The sequence below is a fragment of the Anabrus simplex genome, chromosome 1, assembly GCF_040414725.1.
Source record: "Anabrus simplex isolate iqAnaSimp1 chromosome 1, ASM4041472v1, whole genome shotgun sequence".
In the NCBI taxonomy this organism is placed as follows: domain Eukaryota; kingdom Metazoa; phylum Arthropoda; class Insecta; order Orthoptera; family Tettigoniidae; genus Anabrus; species Anabrus simplex.
Window position 1 is genome coordinate 404531013 of NC_090265.1, and position 16325 is coordinate 404547337.

Genomic DNA, 16325 nt, shown 5'->3' on the forward strand with positions numbered 1-16325 from the left:
AACAAAACTTACGGTAAGAATTCAATCGTGGCGGAACTTCTAAAATACTCAGGGGACAAAGTAGTAGAACAGTTAGTGAGACTCTTGCAAACGATTTGGAAAACGGAAAAGATACCAGATGAATAGAAGGATGCTATCATTCATCCGTTGCATAAAAAAGGAGACAAGACTAATGTTAACAACTAGAGGCATATCACTCCTGTCAGTCGCATACAAGATATTGTCTAAAGCGTTCCAGAATAGAATAGAGATTCACATAGATCAAGAGTTGGGGGAATACCAAGCAGGATTCAGGAAAGGACGGTCCTGTGCGGAGCAGATATTTACCATCAAGACTTTAATCAAAACTAAAACTTTAACAGCAGACAAGAAGGTAATTATGACATTTGTAGATTTCAAAGAGGCACATGACTCTGTCGACAGGAACATGTTAATGAAAGTGCTGAAATAATTTGGAATTGAAGACAAAACAGTTAATATAATACAACAGACATTAACAAACACCCGGTCACAAGTAAAATTCCCGGGAGAGCTATCAGAACAGTTTGAAATCAAGACGGGTGTGAGGCAAGGAGATGACCTCTCCCCAGTCATTTTCAACTGCTCTTGGAGAAGGTGGTAAGGGAATGATGAAAAGAAATGGGTCAGCAAAATATCCCGAATGGAATCAAGATAGGGCACAAAAAGGCTGGGCTTAAATTTGAATGTCTTTCGCTGAAAATCTAGACTCTGCTGCTACACAGATAGAGGTTTTACAAGAAACAGCAGAAAAGGCAGGACTGCAAATATACTTTGAGAAAACTAAGTACATGAACATAGATAGCAAAGAACCACATGGACAATGAAGAGCAAGTATGGTGACATAAAGAGAGTCCACAAATTCAAAGATCTAGGGGAGATTCCGACTCCTAACAACAACGAGAAGCCAGCTATCGAAGAAAGAGCAGAGAAGGTGATTGCATTCACACTGTCCGGAAAGTCCAAATCCCTCTTCTATCAAGCCAGAATCAGACACTATAATATCGTGGTGAAACCTGAATGCCTCTATGCAGCAGAGACAATTGCCAGAAAGGGGTTTACCGAAATAGAAAAAGAAAGAGTGTAAATGTCTGAGGAAATTTCTGGGACCCGAGAAAGCAACAGGGAGTGAGTTTACCTTCCGTTTGAGATCAAATCAAGAACTGTATGAAAAATGCGAAAACATTTCAGCCTCGATAAGAAAAAGGAGGCTGACTTTCTATGGACACCCGAAAAGAATGCCACCGGAACGTCTAGCAGATAAGATCCTCATCTTTCAGGAAAGAAGAAAGACTCAAGTACCATGGCTGAAAGTTCATCAGGATCTTAAAAAATGTGGCATTGAAGAGGGAGATGTTACAAACAGAACAGTGTTCAGAAGGAAAATTGCGGAGGTGACGGATCTGTTCGTAGAGAAACCCAGGAGAACAAGAAGGGTGGTCTCGGATGAGGAACGAGCAATAGCGAGCCAGAGAATGGAGTATTGGCGTAAAAAGAAAGAACATCAACAGTCAAGGAAGTTGTGTAATCGTAACCCATATCCTAAATAATTATTTATTCATTCTCTTCAGAAAGAGCATTGTGACTTTTGTGACTTTCCGGGATGTGAAGTGGACAACTGGTGCAAAGTGGTCGGATGAACGCCGTGCTCGACACAGCAAGCTAATGAAAACCTAGTGGATCAGTCGAAAACTGAGTAAATGCAAGAATGTGTAGTGAAACTTATTGTGGTCCGTAGTTGGTCGATTAGCGGATAATAAATAAATACCGTACATAAATTAATACTACTACTACTACTACTACTACTAATAATAATAATAATAATAATAACAACAATGCCCCCGTCTGTGTTGTGGTTAGTGTGTTTAGCTGGCACCCCTGAAGGAACGGGTTCGATTCCCGACTCTGCCACGGAATTTGAAAAAGCGGTACGAGGGCTGGAACGGAGTCTACTCTGCCTCGGGAGGTCAACTGAGTAGAAGAGGGTTTGATTCCCACCTCAACCAACCTCGAAGTCGTTTTCCGTGGTTTCCCACTTCTCTTACAGGCGAATACCGGGATGGTATCTAACTTAAGGCCACGGCCACTTCCTTACCTCTTCCTCGTCTATCCCTTCCGATCTTTCCATCCCTCCAAAAGGCCTCTGTTCAGCGTAGCAGGTGAGGCCGCCTGGGCGAAGTACTGATTCTCCTCCCCAGTTGTACCCCCGACCCAAAGTCTCACGCTCCAGGACACTACCCTTGAGGCGGTAGAGGTGGGATCCCTGGCCAAGTCCGAGGGAAAAAACAACTCTGGAGGGTAAAGGGATTAAGGAATAATAATAATAATAATAATAATAATAATAATAATAATAATAATAATAATAATAATCGCCTTAGTGGGTTGCAGCTATTCTGAAGTGGCGCCATATACGCATCCTGCGTGGTAATATCGAAGTTGCAAGTACGCAACAAGCAACGAAGTTGAACACTATTGGACGGTTCCTGTAACTCTCTTTTTTTATAGTTGTTGGATAGACGTAGAGTACACTACCAGAAGTCTTTGATATGCCCTTCAAATTTCGACTAGTTTGGCCGGTCGAACATGTGAACTTGAGATAACCCTCATGATGAGTAAGCTTGATAGAAGGACTTTTCACGTTGGCGTTTTTGAAGAAAGTTTTACATTTAAAGTAATTTTATTTCAGAGATTATTGCAGACATTTTGTCAACTATATCGATGGATCAGATCTTAGCCCTCATGTAATAAAAACCGGACGTGTTGGCGGTACGGTTAGGGTCGCGCAGCTGTGAGTTTGCATCCGGGAGATAGTGGGTTCGAACCCCACTGTTGGCAGCCCTAAGATGGTTTTCCGTGGTTTCCCATTTTAACTCCAGGCAAATGCTGGGGCTGTACCTTAATTAAGGGCACGGCCGCTTCCTTCCCACTTCTAGGCCTTTCCTATCCCATCGTCGCCATAAGACCTATCTGTGTCGTTGCGACGTAAAGCAAATAGCAAACAAGGAATAAAAGGCCTGCCCAATAGCGAGCAATAGCCACTCATAGCTGTCCGCCCTGTGGATGCTATATTTGCCGCTACAGGCGCTGCAAATCAATCTCACATTACAGTGACTCTGTATGTACAGTGTGGCCAACGAGTGCTTCATTCTCATTGGCTCCGCCACGTTTTAGCCAAATGCCCCGTCAGCTGATTTAAACATATGTATTCCGCATAGGATAAGATCACTCTTTATGTAATTTCAGCGAAGAACAGGCTACTTATTTTAACTTTAATACTACCGAAAATATGTGTTCATTAAACTCAGGGATTATTTAGTATTATTAGTTTCGAAATGTGTGTAAATGTATGTATTTCTGAGGTATGAGATTTGAAGGAAATTACCCCCGCTGTTGTGCTTATGGATGTAAAAACATATCCGGAAAGGGGTTTAAAATGAAAGTGGACTATTGCTTGTTTTCAGCTTTGAAAGTAGCTCGGTATAAGACGCTCGCAGCTACGAGGGGAGTTGTCTCATGCATTATACAGTAATGGTAACAATAAAAACAAAATAGGTTCGTAATTTTATGGAGGCCAAAGCAGTATATGTCAGATTTCTCCGTTAATACCCGCCGTATTGAAAACCTGTACACCGGGCGAGATGGCCGTGCGCGTAGAGGCGCGCGGCTGTGAGCTTGCATCCGGGAGATAGTAGGTTCGAATCCCACTATCGGCAGCCCTGAAGATGGTTTTCCGTGGTTTCCCATTTTCACACGAGGCAAATGCTGGGGCTGTACCTTAATTAAGGCCACGGCCGCTTCCTTCCAACTCCTAGGCCTTTCCCATCCAATCGTCGCCATAAGACCTATCTGTGTCGGTGCGACGTAAAGACCCTAGCAAAAAAAAAAAAAAAAAAAAAAAAAAAAAAACCTGTACATAACGAAAGATGTTTAGAATATAATTTCTGATCTTTTACGTTGTGTGCGCTTTTACCGTGTAACGAAAAATTACAGATTTTCACGATTATATTATTTTCTTTTTTTATATATAAAACTTGTGTTAATACACGAAAAGTCACTCCCGATCTTTTATGTCTTATTCATTTTCATCGCATGAGCTATCGCCTTTTCTTTCTTTCTTTCTTTCTTTCTTTCTTTCTTTCTTTCTTTCTTTCTTTCTTTCTTAATCTGTTTATCCTCCGGGATTTTCCCTCGAATTCAGCGAGGGATCTCACTTCTACCGCCTAAAGGAGCGTGAGGCTTTGGGTCGGCGTGATACAACTGAGGAGGACCAGTATCTCGCCCAGGCTACCCCACTTGTAATGCTGAACAGGGGCTTTGTGGAGGGATGGGGAGATTGGAAGGGACAGGCAAGGAAGAGGGAAGGAAGACCGTGGCATTAAGTTAGGTACCATTCCCGGCATTTGCCTGGAGGAGAGTGGGAACCACGGAAAACCATTCCGAGGGTGGCTGAGGTGGGAATCGGATCCACCTCTACTCAGTTGACCGCCCGAGGCTGAGTGGATCCGGTTCCAGTCCTCGTACCACTTTTCAAATTTCGGGAATCGAACCCTGGCCTCCGGGAGTGGCAGCAGCTTATCACGCTACCAATACACCACAGTGGCGTACATGAGCTATCGTGGTGGATATATTCGAATTCAAGCTTTTATGGCTGTTCATCTCTTAAAGGACGTGGTTATAAATGCCATCTAGCATCAAGTTCAATGTTTCCATACATTATAGTGATAATATTAGTCTAGCTCCGTGGCTGAATGGTCAGCGTACTGCCCTTCGGTTCATAGGGTCCCGGGTTCGATTCCCGGCTGGATGGGGTATTTTAATAACTCGGGCTTTGGGACTGGCTGCTTGTATTTGTCCCAATACTCTCCTTTTTATATTCAGACAACACAGTACACTGTAAACCACCACAGAAACACGCACTAGTGATTACACCCCTCCATATAGGATTGGCGTCAAGAAGGGCGTCCGGCCGTTCGAGAGGGCCAAATCCACATGTGTGACGCAGTTTGCTCCCACAACCCCACAGTTGTGGGAAGAGCGGTAGAAAAAGAACAGAATTATTAACAGTAATAAAAATGTATTAGAAAAACCGATAGTAGCAAATAGAATGTTTAAAATATCTACCAGTACTAACCGAACCGGGTCACAGAATTAGTCGCACATCACGGGGCTCGAACAGCGTGAGGTCGATAACAGAGTCCTGAATATAAGTAATCTGGAACCAGGATAACTGCTTGTTTTCACCGAGCAACAAGTAGTATTTTCTCAAACTATATTATATGTCTGTCTGTCTGTCTGTCTGTTAGGTCATCAGCCCAGAGGCTGGTTGGATCCTCAAATAGCACCACCAAAGGTATGCGGTTATCAGGAAACCGCAAAAACCAATGGCAGCACCAAAATGAGGCGTACTAGGCAAGACGAGGAGTGAGGTAGTTTGCCATTGCTTTCCTCACTGGGTCAGAAAGTGCTATTGCAGCACGACTGACCCTATGAGCAACACCTTTCATAACACTCAGATGCACTAGTCGTGCTCTGAATGCCATTACTCAGCACCACTCATACCCCAGCAGCTTCCATATTGTCACAGCCATGGATGAGACTGGGACGTCGGTGAAAGCTACACTTTATTCTGGCCTGTGCCAAGAGATGGATACAAAAGTACTGTATCCATCAAGAAATGGCAGCAGGCAACTATATTATATAGTGATACCAATATTTAATTGCTCATTGCGGGGTACAAACCGTAGCCGTCATTAACAGAGCACTATACACAACTACCCGGGGACCATGGCAGAAAGAGACAAGATGGTGGTAGTAAACTCTTATTTCTACAGACCTTCAAACCAGCGTTTGAAATATAAAACTGGTGGAATATAATCACAGGGCGATTACAAGCTTTGCAAACAAAAGACAGATGTTAAAAGAAGTGAGCGACTGCAAGGTGCTAGCTGGAGAGGTAGTGTCACCCCCAACAAGGACCCACCATTTCCACAGAGAGATGTCAGGTCACCAAGCCTAAACGAAGAATAACTATACCTAAAATAAAGTGGTGGAAACTGAAACAATTTGACTTGCGAAAGAAATTTGAATGAGGTCAAAGAGCATCTTTGATCGACAGTTGAAAAAATGGATGGGAGTATGTAGCTGGTGTTACGTGAGACGCAGGCGATAAGGTCCTGGGAGAGACTACCAGAAAATGTAAGTTTTCAAAGGGATATGGAGGACGGAGGTGGAGTGAAGAGGTACAGAAATGTGTCAAGGACAAGAAGGAGGCAAATATGAAATGGGATATGGAGGGGCAAATGCCAGGGAGGAATACAGTGTAGCAAAGAAGAAAGCAAGGGGGACTGTGGTCGAGGCTAAGGCATAGGCTTATGCTGATCTATGCGAAGACCTTGTACCGTAGAAGGACAAAAGAGAATATAATAGCACGAGAGAGGGAGAAGACCAATCAAGATGTATATCAGATTGCTGAGAAATGAACTTGAAATTCTAGAAAGATGGGGGGAATATTTTGTAAACAGCTCAACTACGAACTACTTGAGGAAGTCGACCAAATTAAGAAACGATATTTCCACTTTCAGAGGTCCGCATGGGCCAGAGGTTCACTCAGCTTACACCAAAAATAGATCCAGGTTAATTCCTGGGGTCAAAGGCGGCCGGACATAGAGATCACCCTTCTACCCCACGAAGAGTCACAGATAGTGGAAGCCTTAACCATCCACCGCACCCAAGGCTTTGAGGGTCTGTACGAAGACGACTTTGTTGTTTGCTTTTGCTGACTTCTTTCTTACAGAATACAGTTGATTGCAACTGCGAGCTCATTATATTAGCACTGGTGCTCCTTGATTCAATCTCAGTTATTATACTACCATCTTGGGGTAATACACATCCTAAATCCTTGAAATGATCTACCTGTTCCAGTTTTTATTCCCAACCTTCTCATAAGTTTCTTCCCTACTGACATCACTTTAGTCTTGGAAATGCTAATTTTCATATCATACTCACTGCACCTATTTTCAAGTTCCAAGTTATTAGATTGCAGACTTTCAGTACAGTCTGCCAGTTAGACCAAGTCGTTGGCATAGGCCGAAATTCTTACTAAATTTTCACCTAATTGAATCCCTCCCTGCCACTTTATTCCCTTCAGTAGATGGTCCCTGTAAACTATGAACAATAAGGGTGAAAGTACAGTCTTGTCTAATCCTTGTAAGAGCCTTGAACCAAGAAGTCATTCTAACACCAGTTCTCAGTGTAGCCCAATTGTCAACATAAACGTCTTTGATTGCTTTAAATCATCTACCCTTTAATCTCTCAGTACGGCTGAAATCTTTTCCCTCGGTACTCTGGCATATGGCTCCTCGAGATCTACGAAACATAACCATATATACCTCTCGTATGATTTTTCTGTTACCTGGCGCATACTGAAAATCTGATCCACAACTTCTCCGTGGTCTAAAGCCAAAACTGGTTTTCATACAGCTTTCAACCATTGATCGCACTCTCCCTTCCAAAATGCCAGTGAACATCATCTTGTCTAGTATACTGATCAATGAGATACCTCGATATTTGTTGCATACCTTTCCTATTCCTATGCTTATAGACGGGTGTAATTACTGCTTTCGTCCATTCAGAAGGTACCTTACTTACATTCCGTGCTAAATTTATTACTTTCTTAAGCCATTTCATCCCTGCCTTCCTACTATATTTCACAATTTCAGGTCTGATTTCATCTATTCCTGCTGCTTTATGACAATGGAGTTTATTTGCCACCTTTTCCACTTCTTCAAGCGTAATTTCAGCAACATCATTGCTCTCCTCACCATGATCTCGGTTGTTCACCACGTCAACAGAAAGATTTTCTTTTACGTAGAGAAGATTTTCAAAATATTCCTTTCACCTGTCCAATAATTCTCTGAGATCTACTATGAGCTCACCTCATTTGCCCAACACATTATTAATTTCCTTCCCCCCCTTTCTAAGATTGTTTCTCTCCAGAAAGGTTTCCGCTGCCGCCTTATTATTACCGAAATCTTCCTGTGATTTCTTCTCGGATTCAATAGTGATTTGTTTCAACCTGTATCATTCATCTGCATACAGTTCCCTGTGTGGATCAGTCCTTGTTTGGAGCCATTTCTGACATGCCTTCGTTTTACGTGTGCAAACTGCCCTCACTTCATTCCACTTCATTCCACAACACAGAGTTGTTCCGAGGCATTCCCATGCTGTTTCTACTACAGCATCCATCTATGCCACCAATTCTCTTTCTGTATCCTGAATCTATTGGCTGTTGTTTGGAAATATTTAATAATCATAACCATGAATTTCTGTGTAATTTCCTCGTCCTGGAGATTTTCTATGCTTAGTCGTCTGCAGACAGATTCCACTTTCTGTATCCTACGTCTAGAAATAGTTGACTACAGATCAAATATTGGAATACCTGCATATTCCTAACGGATTTCATGATTTCATGATTTCAGTCTGTTATTACATACTGTAATCTGTTTTGCATGTGGTGCCCCTACCCTCCCATGTGTAGTGGTGAATAGCCTTATGCTTGAAGTATGTAGTTGTAACTGCTAATTCCATACTAGCAAAGAATCCCAGTGAACGCATCCCATTCCTGTTAGCTTCCATATCTTCCCCACTTTTACCTTTCACGTTCACATTGCCTTCGTTTCTATTTCTAACTTTCGCATTGAAATCGCCCATTAGCAGTATCGTATCCTTACCGTTGACCCTCACTACGATGTCACTCAGTGCTTCATAACACTTAAGTCAACTTCATTCTCATTTACTCCCTCACGTAGTGAATAGATTGGGACAATTCTCGTCCTAATTCCTACAGCTGCAAAATCTTCCCAAATCATTCGTTCTTTTGTGTGCCTAATAAAAACTCTGTTGCGTGCAATAGTATTCCTATTCAACACTGCTTTTCCCTATTTAAATCCTATTAGGAACACTTTGTAATCTCCGATCTTCCGCCTTTTGTCACCTTACCCGATTATCATTGACTCGTAACACATCCACATCTTCTTTGCTGAATCAGCCATTTCTACTTTCTTTCCCCCATTCCCCCCAGAAGCCCCATTAATATTGATAGGTCCCAATCGAATTCCATTTAGTACGCCAAATGGACTCCGTCGCCTGTCAGATGTAGTGGGACTCCATTACTTCCATAATCCTAGGCTTGCATGAAACGTTCTGAGCGTGCTCGGTAAAAATTCTGTGAAGCAGAATGCTACTCTGCGTGCACATTGTTCTAGTGAGAATCCCTCGTCTAAGGGGTTAGGTACCACCCGTGGATTGTATAGTCCTGGCCGCCTGAGCGTAAAGAGCACCGTTATTCAGAATATGTCCGAGATGCCTAATCTTACTTCATAGCAACTGATATCTTGACTCCCAGGGCCCACTCAACCGTTGCCCGTGGTTCATGAACCAGGACGTGACTACAGTAACCCACGCAACGAACAACTTTGTGTTCAGAAATTAAAAATGTCGTATTTATTGTGTAGCAAAATTAAATTATTAAATGTTTGGTTACCTAATTATTTCAACATTTTCAATTTTTAAATAGCTTACAGGTTTGTAAGGTATCGAATATATGTTAATTCAAAGGTGAACTTTTTTTGAGAGTAGATCACCTGTTATGCAGAAGGCGAGGAATTGCTTATGTTTGATAGTGGTACCAATCCTGTTTAGTTAACTGCACGCCGAGTTTCTTGATTAATTGCTGTAGTACGATGGGGATGACATTTAGCAATAAATGCTTCGCTGATTATAGTGTTGTTTCTGTACTTTGTGTACGTACAAAATAATGCCCCTCATATGTATACTATTTTGTACGTATTTGCAAATTTAAAATGTTATTTTTCTTTTGTTTGCAGCGCAGCCGGGGCGTGTGGAGGAGCCGCGCCAGTGCCAGCCAGTCCAGCATGCCCGTTGAACAGGCGGTCTCCGGCTCCGGGTCCGGGTCCGGGTCTGGGTCTGGGTCTGGGTCCACCCCGGCCACACGCCGCGCCCGGGGGCTGGCGGACATCGCGCCCAAGTATGTGGCTAAGGTAAGTTGGCTGACGATTCATTGAGAGTTATATTAGCATCTCTGATACTGCCAGAGTCCAAAACAGCTGTTAAGTAATCTCAGGATCATTGTAATTGTTAAATTATTTTGTGTACCAGCCGCCTAATCTGACACTGTGGTTAGCAGGTTGGAATCCTGCTTGTAAAAAAATAAAAATAAAACACCATTAGAATGTTGGCAGGCAGGGTAGGAGAGGTGGTGGGTGATATGCAATTTCTATTCACTAGATTGCGTGCCATAAGCCTGGATTGAATTCCAAACCTTGCTGCAGTGTTCGTATAGCGTGAGGGTGTGTTACGCTGTTGATGGTGATTGGTCCGTCGGATGGGGACGTTAGCCTTTAGCAGACCCCTTGGTTTTATTTGACAGGAGTAGGCTATGTGCCAACACTGGGTTTCGCCCTTTCCTTACCTCATCATCATCATCACCATCCTACATCCAGACGCGCAGGTTGTCCGTGAGCTTCAAAACTTAATGTATCGGTAAAATCGACGCCTAAGTAATGGGTCTGGATCTTGTTGTTCTTATAGATACTGCGAATTACGAAACTGTAATTGATAGTCATGGGTGAACTATGAATCTTTCCTTTCATAATATTGATGACTGTAGATTTTGAAGGGTTTAGCTGCAGCCGTATTTCATTAAATAATTCAACAGATGTACTTGTCAACATTGCAGTGTGCTCTTGGCTGTTGTCGACAATGGATGTATCGTCTGCTAAATCAGTGCATGCTAATTTCGTAAGGTCAGGAACGAGCTGATTTTCGTGCTGTGATGATACTGTTCCTTCAGATAGTTCTGAAATTAAATCCGTTTTCATGTTGCATAGAGGATGTGAAAGGGTTTGCCCCTTGCATCATTCCACAGTTAATGTCGACTGGTTTTGTCCTCAGTCCAATAGCTTTGTCAACTATCGAATTTCCTTTCTGTAATTTCAGTATGACTGATCTTAAGTTTCTAGAGTTCACCATCGCCACCACATCTAGACTAGAATTGTTTGTGTGTGTCTGTGTTCGATTGCATCAAATGCTTTGGAAACATACAGAGAAACTACAGAAACATTATCCCTGCATTGTTTAGCTGAATGAAAACACTATCCAAGATCGCTGCAGTAGTGTAAGTTCCAGAAATTTATTTAATCCCGTAGACTCGCATCCAGTGTTCTCGCGAAAATCTTTCTTAGAAAAAGTGCAGGTAGATACTGGTCTCCAGTTTTCAGTTATCATCTCATCACCTCCCTTGTGAAACACAATTGCACTGGCTTTTTAATCAAGGAGAAACTATGAAAATATAAATGAAGGATAGAATTTGAAGTGCATTTTTTATAGTCCTCATGATGACTCTATCAGGTTCAGGAGCAAAGTCGATCTCAATCTGCCTAGCCGCATTTTCTTCCTCGTCTTCACTTATGAAGGGTTTATATCTAACATCTACCTCTTTCGCTTCTATGCTAGTTATGTTAATCGTGTTCTCCTTTCAAAATTTAGCGGAAAACATTTCATGTAACTGATCTTCGTGAACCGTGCACTGTTATGAGGTTCAACCTTGCAACCCAGTACGAACTGCTTTATGACGCAGATTGTAAAATATCATACTGCACCTTTTCTTTTGCGTATGCTTCACGCCCTTTTTGTTGCGTCCTCTTAGATGCTCTAGTTTCCGCGTTTATTGGCATGTGCATTTAGTTTGGTTTTTTTTTTTTTTTTTTTTTTTTTTTTTTTTTTTTTTTTTTTTTTTTTGCTGCTATTTGCTTTACGTCGCACCGACACAGATAGGTCTTATGGCGACGATGGGACAAGGAAGGGCTAGGAGTGGGAAGGAAGCGGCCGTGGCCTTAATTAAGATACAGCCCCAGCATTTGCCTGGAGTGAAAATGGGAAACCACGGAAAACCATTTTCAGGGCTGCCGATGCATTTAGTTTAACTATTAAATGTTGTTTTCGTATTTGGTAGCAATTTGTTGCTTGATGTTTCGGATCAGTCAGAAAATCGATTGAGTGAGTCAAGAATTTATTCAAATTTTCAACTTGTTTTCCAAACTGGTCAGGATGAAGACTGTATGGGAATATTTTATTCCAGGTTTCCAGCTCAGTTTTTAGTCTCAGTATTTCTTCTTTGCTTTTTACAGTCTTTGAACGGGTGTTAGTTACTTCAGGTTCTTCATTCTTGAGTGAGCTAACAGCAGGTGTTGCCTGACGGATTATATTCTGTCTTTGTGGAGGATGAGCTGTATAATTTGTGTATTCACTGGACGTTAATGACTTCCACATATCGGACACGGTACAGTTGATTTTTATGTGCGAAACGCAAGGGTTTTTTGGTACTGTATTCTGCGTTATATGTGTTATTGGTATATTGTATGCGTACGAAATTCTAGTAAAGAAGTTACCTGTTCTGATATCTGATACCAGTAAGCAAATAGTAATCTCTACGTATAACATGATCATGCAGAACGTTATCTATATGAATAAAATCATAATTATGTCTGCAAATGTTATTTCCTTTCTTGGCAGTATTTTGTTGCTGGATGTTTCGGACTAGGCTCAAGATCGATTTCTAACCAAGTTGTGAAAATCAAGAACTTTTTGCAGTGGGAAGAATGGTGGTAATGGAATCACGGTTGAGGAAGTAGAGTGAACTAGAAATGGTTTCCAAGAGTGTACTAAAATTTTAAACTTGCTTTTTGTCTCATATTTCGTATTTTTTCTCGGGTTTCGTATAAAAAAGTCGAAAATATGTTCAGTTCAATTTTTGTCTGTCTGTTTGTCTGAACCTCACGGGAAAAGGTTTCGACAGACTCAGTGGTGATCCTAGGGAATCATTAGACAAATGGAAGGGCTATTTTGAAATATATATATACAGTATATATAAAAGGAAGCATTACTAACTAAGTGTTGAAAAACAACAATTCTTTGAAATGGGAAGAGTGATGGTAATGAAATTACGCTTGAGGAAGTAGAGTGAACAGAAATGGTTTCCAAGAGTGGATAAATCATGTAAATTTGATAGTGTGCAATAACTCCACTGGTATTATGTAAACTTTATGAGACGTAGTTCGAGCTAGGTGAGTCCAGCTTGGAGCCAAGATGTTGGTAATATTTCTACGTCGACTAGAAAAATTGACACTCCTTCCAAGATGTCCCAACACACTCGAGTGTTGTGGGTCTCATCCAACTCTCGCAGCAGTCAGTTGCCATGTTCAGCCACATAGTCTGGTGCAAACTGTGGCGAGAGACGGGGTTGGTTTAAAGAAAGGATGTCTTGTTTGAATATCTGCAAGCTTCTCGGTTAATATTCTATTCTGTGGTTCTTTCTTTTTGTTTAAAGCAGATACTGTTTCTCCCCATTTCCTGAATTACTGGGTTATATATTGTCTCGAAGGCATTGCTGCGCTACAGAAACGATACATATATTTGCGAACAGTTCTGACATACGATTTCTTCTTTAGGAGAAGTGTCTCAACTAGAAATATCCGTTGTCCAATGCTACACTTCACTATACTGGTCGCTAACAAAAAATAACGTTCAATAACAAGACTTAATGTAGGAATGCAACTCTTAATATCACTAATAACGTGTGCTCAACAAGAACACTACTCATAAACCAAACATGCATTCCGTACTGTTACCGCTACCCATGCTCGCTGCGCTGCTCGGCAACAAAGTAAGCATTTCCCCAGACCACCTGCGCGGCAGCACCGGCTAAATTGCCGGTAATTTTTCGCCGCCTCTCACTATTTCCTAATATATTTCCACAGTGTACAAGGACTTTATACGAAGTTCATTTTTGAACGTACTTACTATGCTAGCTACTTAGATCAACATGCATATGTTTAAATGTAAAAAAAAAGCCTTACCAACAGATGAAGCCCAAATTTTAGCTGATGACAATAGCGGATGATGGCCAGAGATGTGCTTCTGTGTGTTTGTCTACTCCTTTGTCCCGTTTTCCTCTTACGAGGTTAGTGATGAGGTAAAATGAAATTTTATGGCATGGCTTTGCGGATGGATGCTCTTCCTGATGCCAACCTCATTTGAGGAGATAACGCAGATGAAATGAATGATGTTGAATGAGATAGGGTAAGAAGGTGAAAGGAATCGGCTTTGGCCAATGAATAGAAACTTTCCCAGCATTTATCTCGAAGTAAAATGGAAAACTACAGAAAACCATTCTCAGAACAGCCGACGGTAAGGTTCAAACCCACTCGCCTCCCGAATGCAGAGCTTGGCTCAATAGACGTAGCACGTTAACGCGGGTTGGCGCTCTGCTCGATTAGAGCTATGCTTCTGTATTTCTTCAAAATAAGTCCTGTATCTCGGTCACTGTTTTGTTGTCAACACTCCTTCACTTGTCTTGGTGTACAAAGCGAACTGCCTCACAATTTCGAGTCATATTAGCACACAGATACGTCTTCAAACGACGAACTAAAATGATTTCTGGGCCACAGCTTGAAAACGTTAAAATCGATTGTAATACTAACAAACGAAGGATACCCTTATTTGAAACTTATCTGAAACTAAACGTCTTTCTACAGGACTTATCTCAGAGGAAGGAATTACAGCGTCCTTTACACGAGTAACACTTTCGTTCTTAAGGGATAATTTTATCTCTGTTGATAAAAATGATGTGTCAGTCTGTGGATATAACCGTAGACCACCGCTGTTGTCTTCGGTGGATCCTTCTTGTTTGAATTTTGTTTAACATTGTTTTATTTTTCTGCCTGAACTGCACAGTTCATTATTTTATCGATTTTTACTTCTACTTCCTCTATATCATTTACGGGTGCTGCGTCATTCTGTTGTATTTTCTTCTTCTTTTGTACTAAAAATAGGGTTTTTATTTGTCCAGTTGTTATACTTGATTGAGCCATTGTTTATTTAAATGCGGTCGTTAATCGGGAATTGTTACCTACCGTTTTATTTTGCTCGTAAGTTGTTGTACCCGCAAAACTAGTATCATGAAAGGACAGTCTAGAACAGGGCCTCTCACGGTGCATGCACCAGTGCATTGCGCTGTGCACGGTGCAAAAGACGACTTCGTTTGGTTGACCAGAGTGCAGACCCCCACTCCTCAATTTGGAGCAATAGCGCTGTCTCTCTCTTTCCCCACGCCTGTCTCGCTCTCTTCGCCTGTCTCCCTCTTCCTCACTTGCTCCGTAGCGCTCCAAATCCGAGCCGAGTTGAGTTGAGCCGAGCTTAGTCGAGTAGCCCAGAGACGAAGCGTTGGTCCGAGCCGAGCCGAGTGGGACCGATGCACTGTACACTGGAACTCTGCGTCTGCACCTCAGTTTGCACGCGTGAGATTTTGGGCGTTTGAGAGGCCCTGGTCTAGAATGTTGGATAGACCCATTACGATTTTTTCCTTTCTTTACGTGAAAACAGTTTTTACCGCCCTTTCTCGCTATTAGACATTCGGAAAAGGTTACATTCTTTAATATTGTTTAGAGCCTATACTACTTTGGCCTTCGGCTCTGAGGGCCCCCGGTTCGATTCCCAGCCGTTCCGGGATTATAGCCGCCTTTGGTTAATTATTCTAGTTTGGGTCTGGGTGTTTATGGTCGTCGTAATACCCACACATCTTCATTTACATACAACACGCCACACAACCAACCACTACAGAAACACGCAACAGTGAATACATCCCTCAACACGGGGTTGGCGTCAGAAAGGACATCAGCCGCAAAAACTGGGCTTAATCCACATTAGTGTAGACCCCTGATGATTGGGAGAAAGGCCAGGAAAGAAAACAAAAAGTAGGCTATTCTTTGTACTACTATATGCATCATATTCAGGATTTTTAAAGTATGTTCTTATATGAGCTCAGAGGCTTACCTGTTATTTTCCTCTCAGATGGTCAAAGATCGAATCCAATTGTCTCTTGGGATGGAATTTGCTCCTGAAAAATTATGAGTCTACTGGCCTTCAACCCCGGACCAAAACTTAAAATTTATAGGATGGTTCCAGTGATCGCAGAAATAATTGGAATAAACTGAAGAAAGTCCGTATGAAATGGTGATGACTTTCAACCGACCTTGTTCTTCTTGTTCGTCTTATTCTTCGTTGTCTTAGCGTTTGTCCCGCATAGCAGGGTTCGCTGAATATTATTTTTAAGTACTTAGGTAAAGAATTAGGGCGCTTTGTTTAAGCGCATCGTTATCTTTGTTACCTGTTGAACAAGATTTATTTTCTTTTTTTACAAGTTGCTTTATGTCGCACCGCTATAGGTCTTA

The 16325-nt window shown here is 41.8% G+C and overlaps 1 long non-coding RNA gene across 1 annotated transcript in view; it reads left to right on the forward strand.

Annotated features, from left to right (window-relative positions):
* The window catches only part of LOC136866626 (uncharacterized), a 277529-nt gene extending 267272 nt beyond the window's left edge, over positions 1–10257 (forward strand). The window contains exon 3 of the long non-coding RNA XR_010859570.2: positions 9903–10257. This is a non-coding gene — a long non-coding RNA (uncharacterized lncRNA). The remainder of the gene's footprint in view (positions 1–9902) is intronic.
* The last annotated feature ends 6068 nt before the right edge of the window (positions 10258–16325 follow it).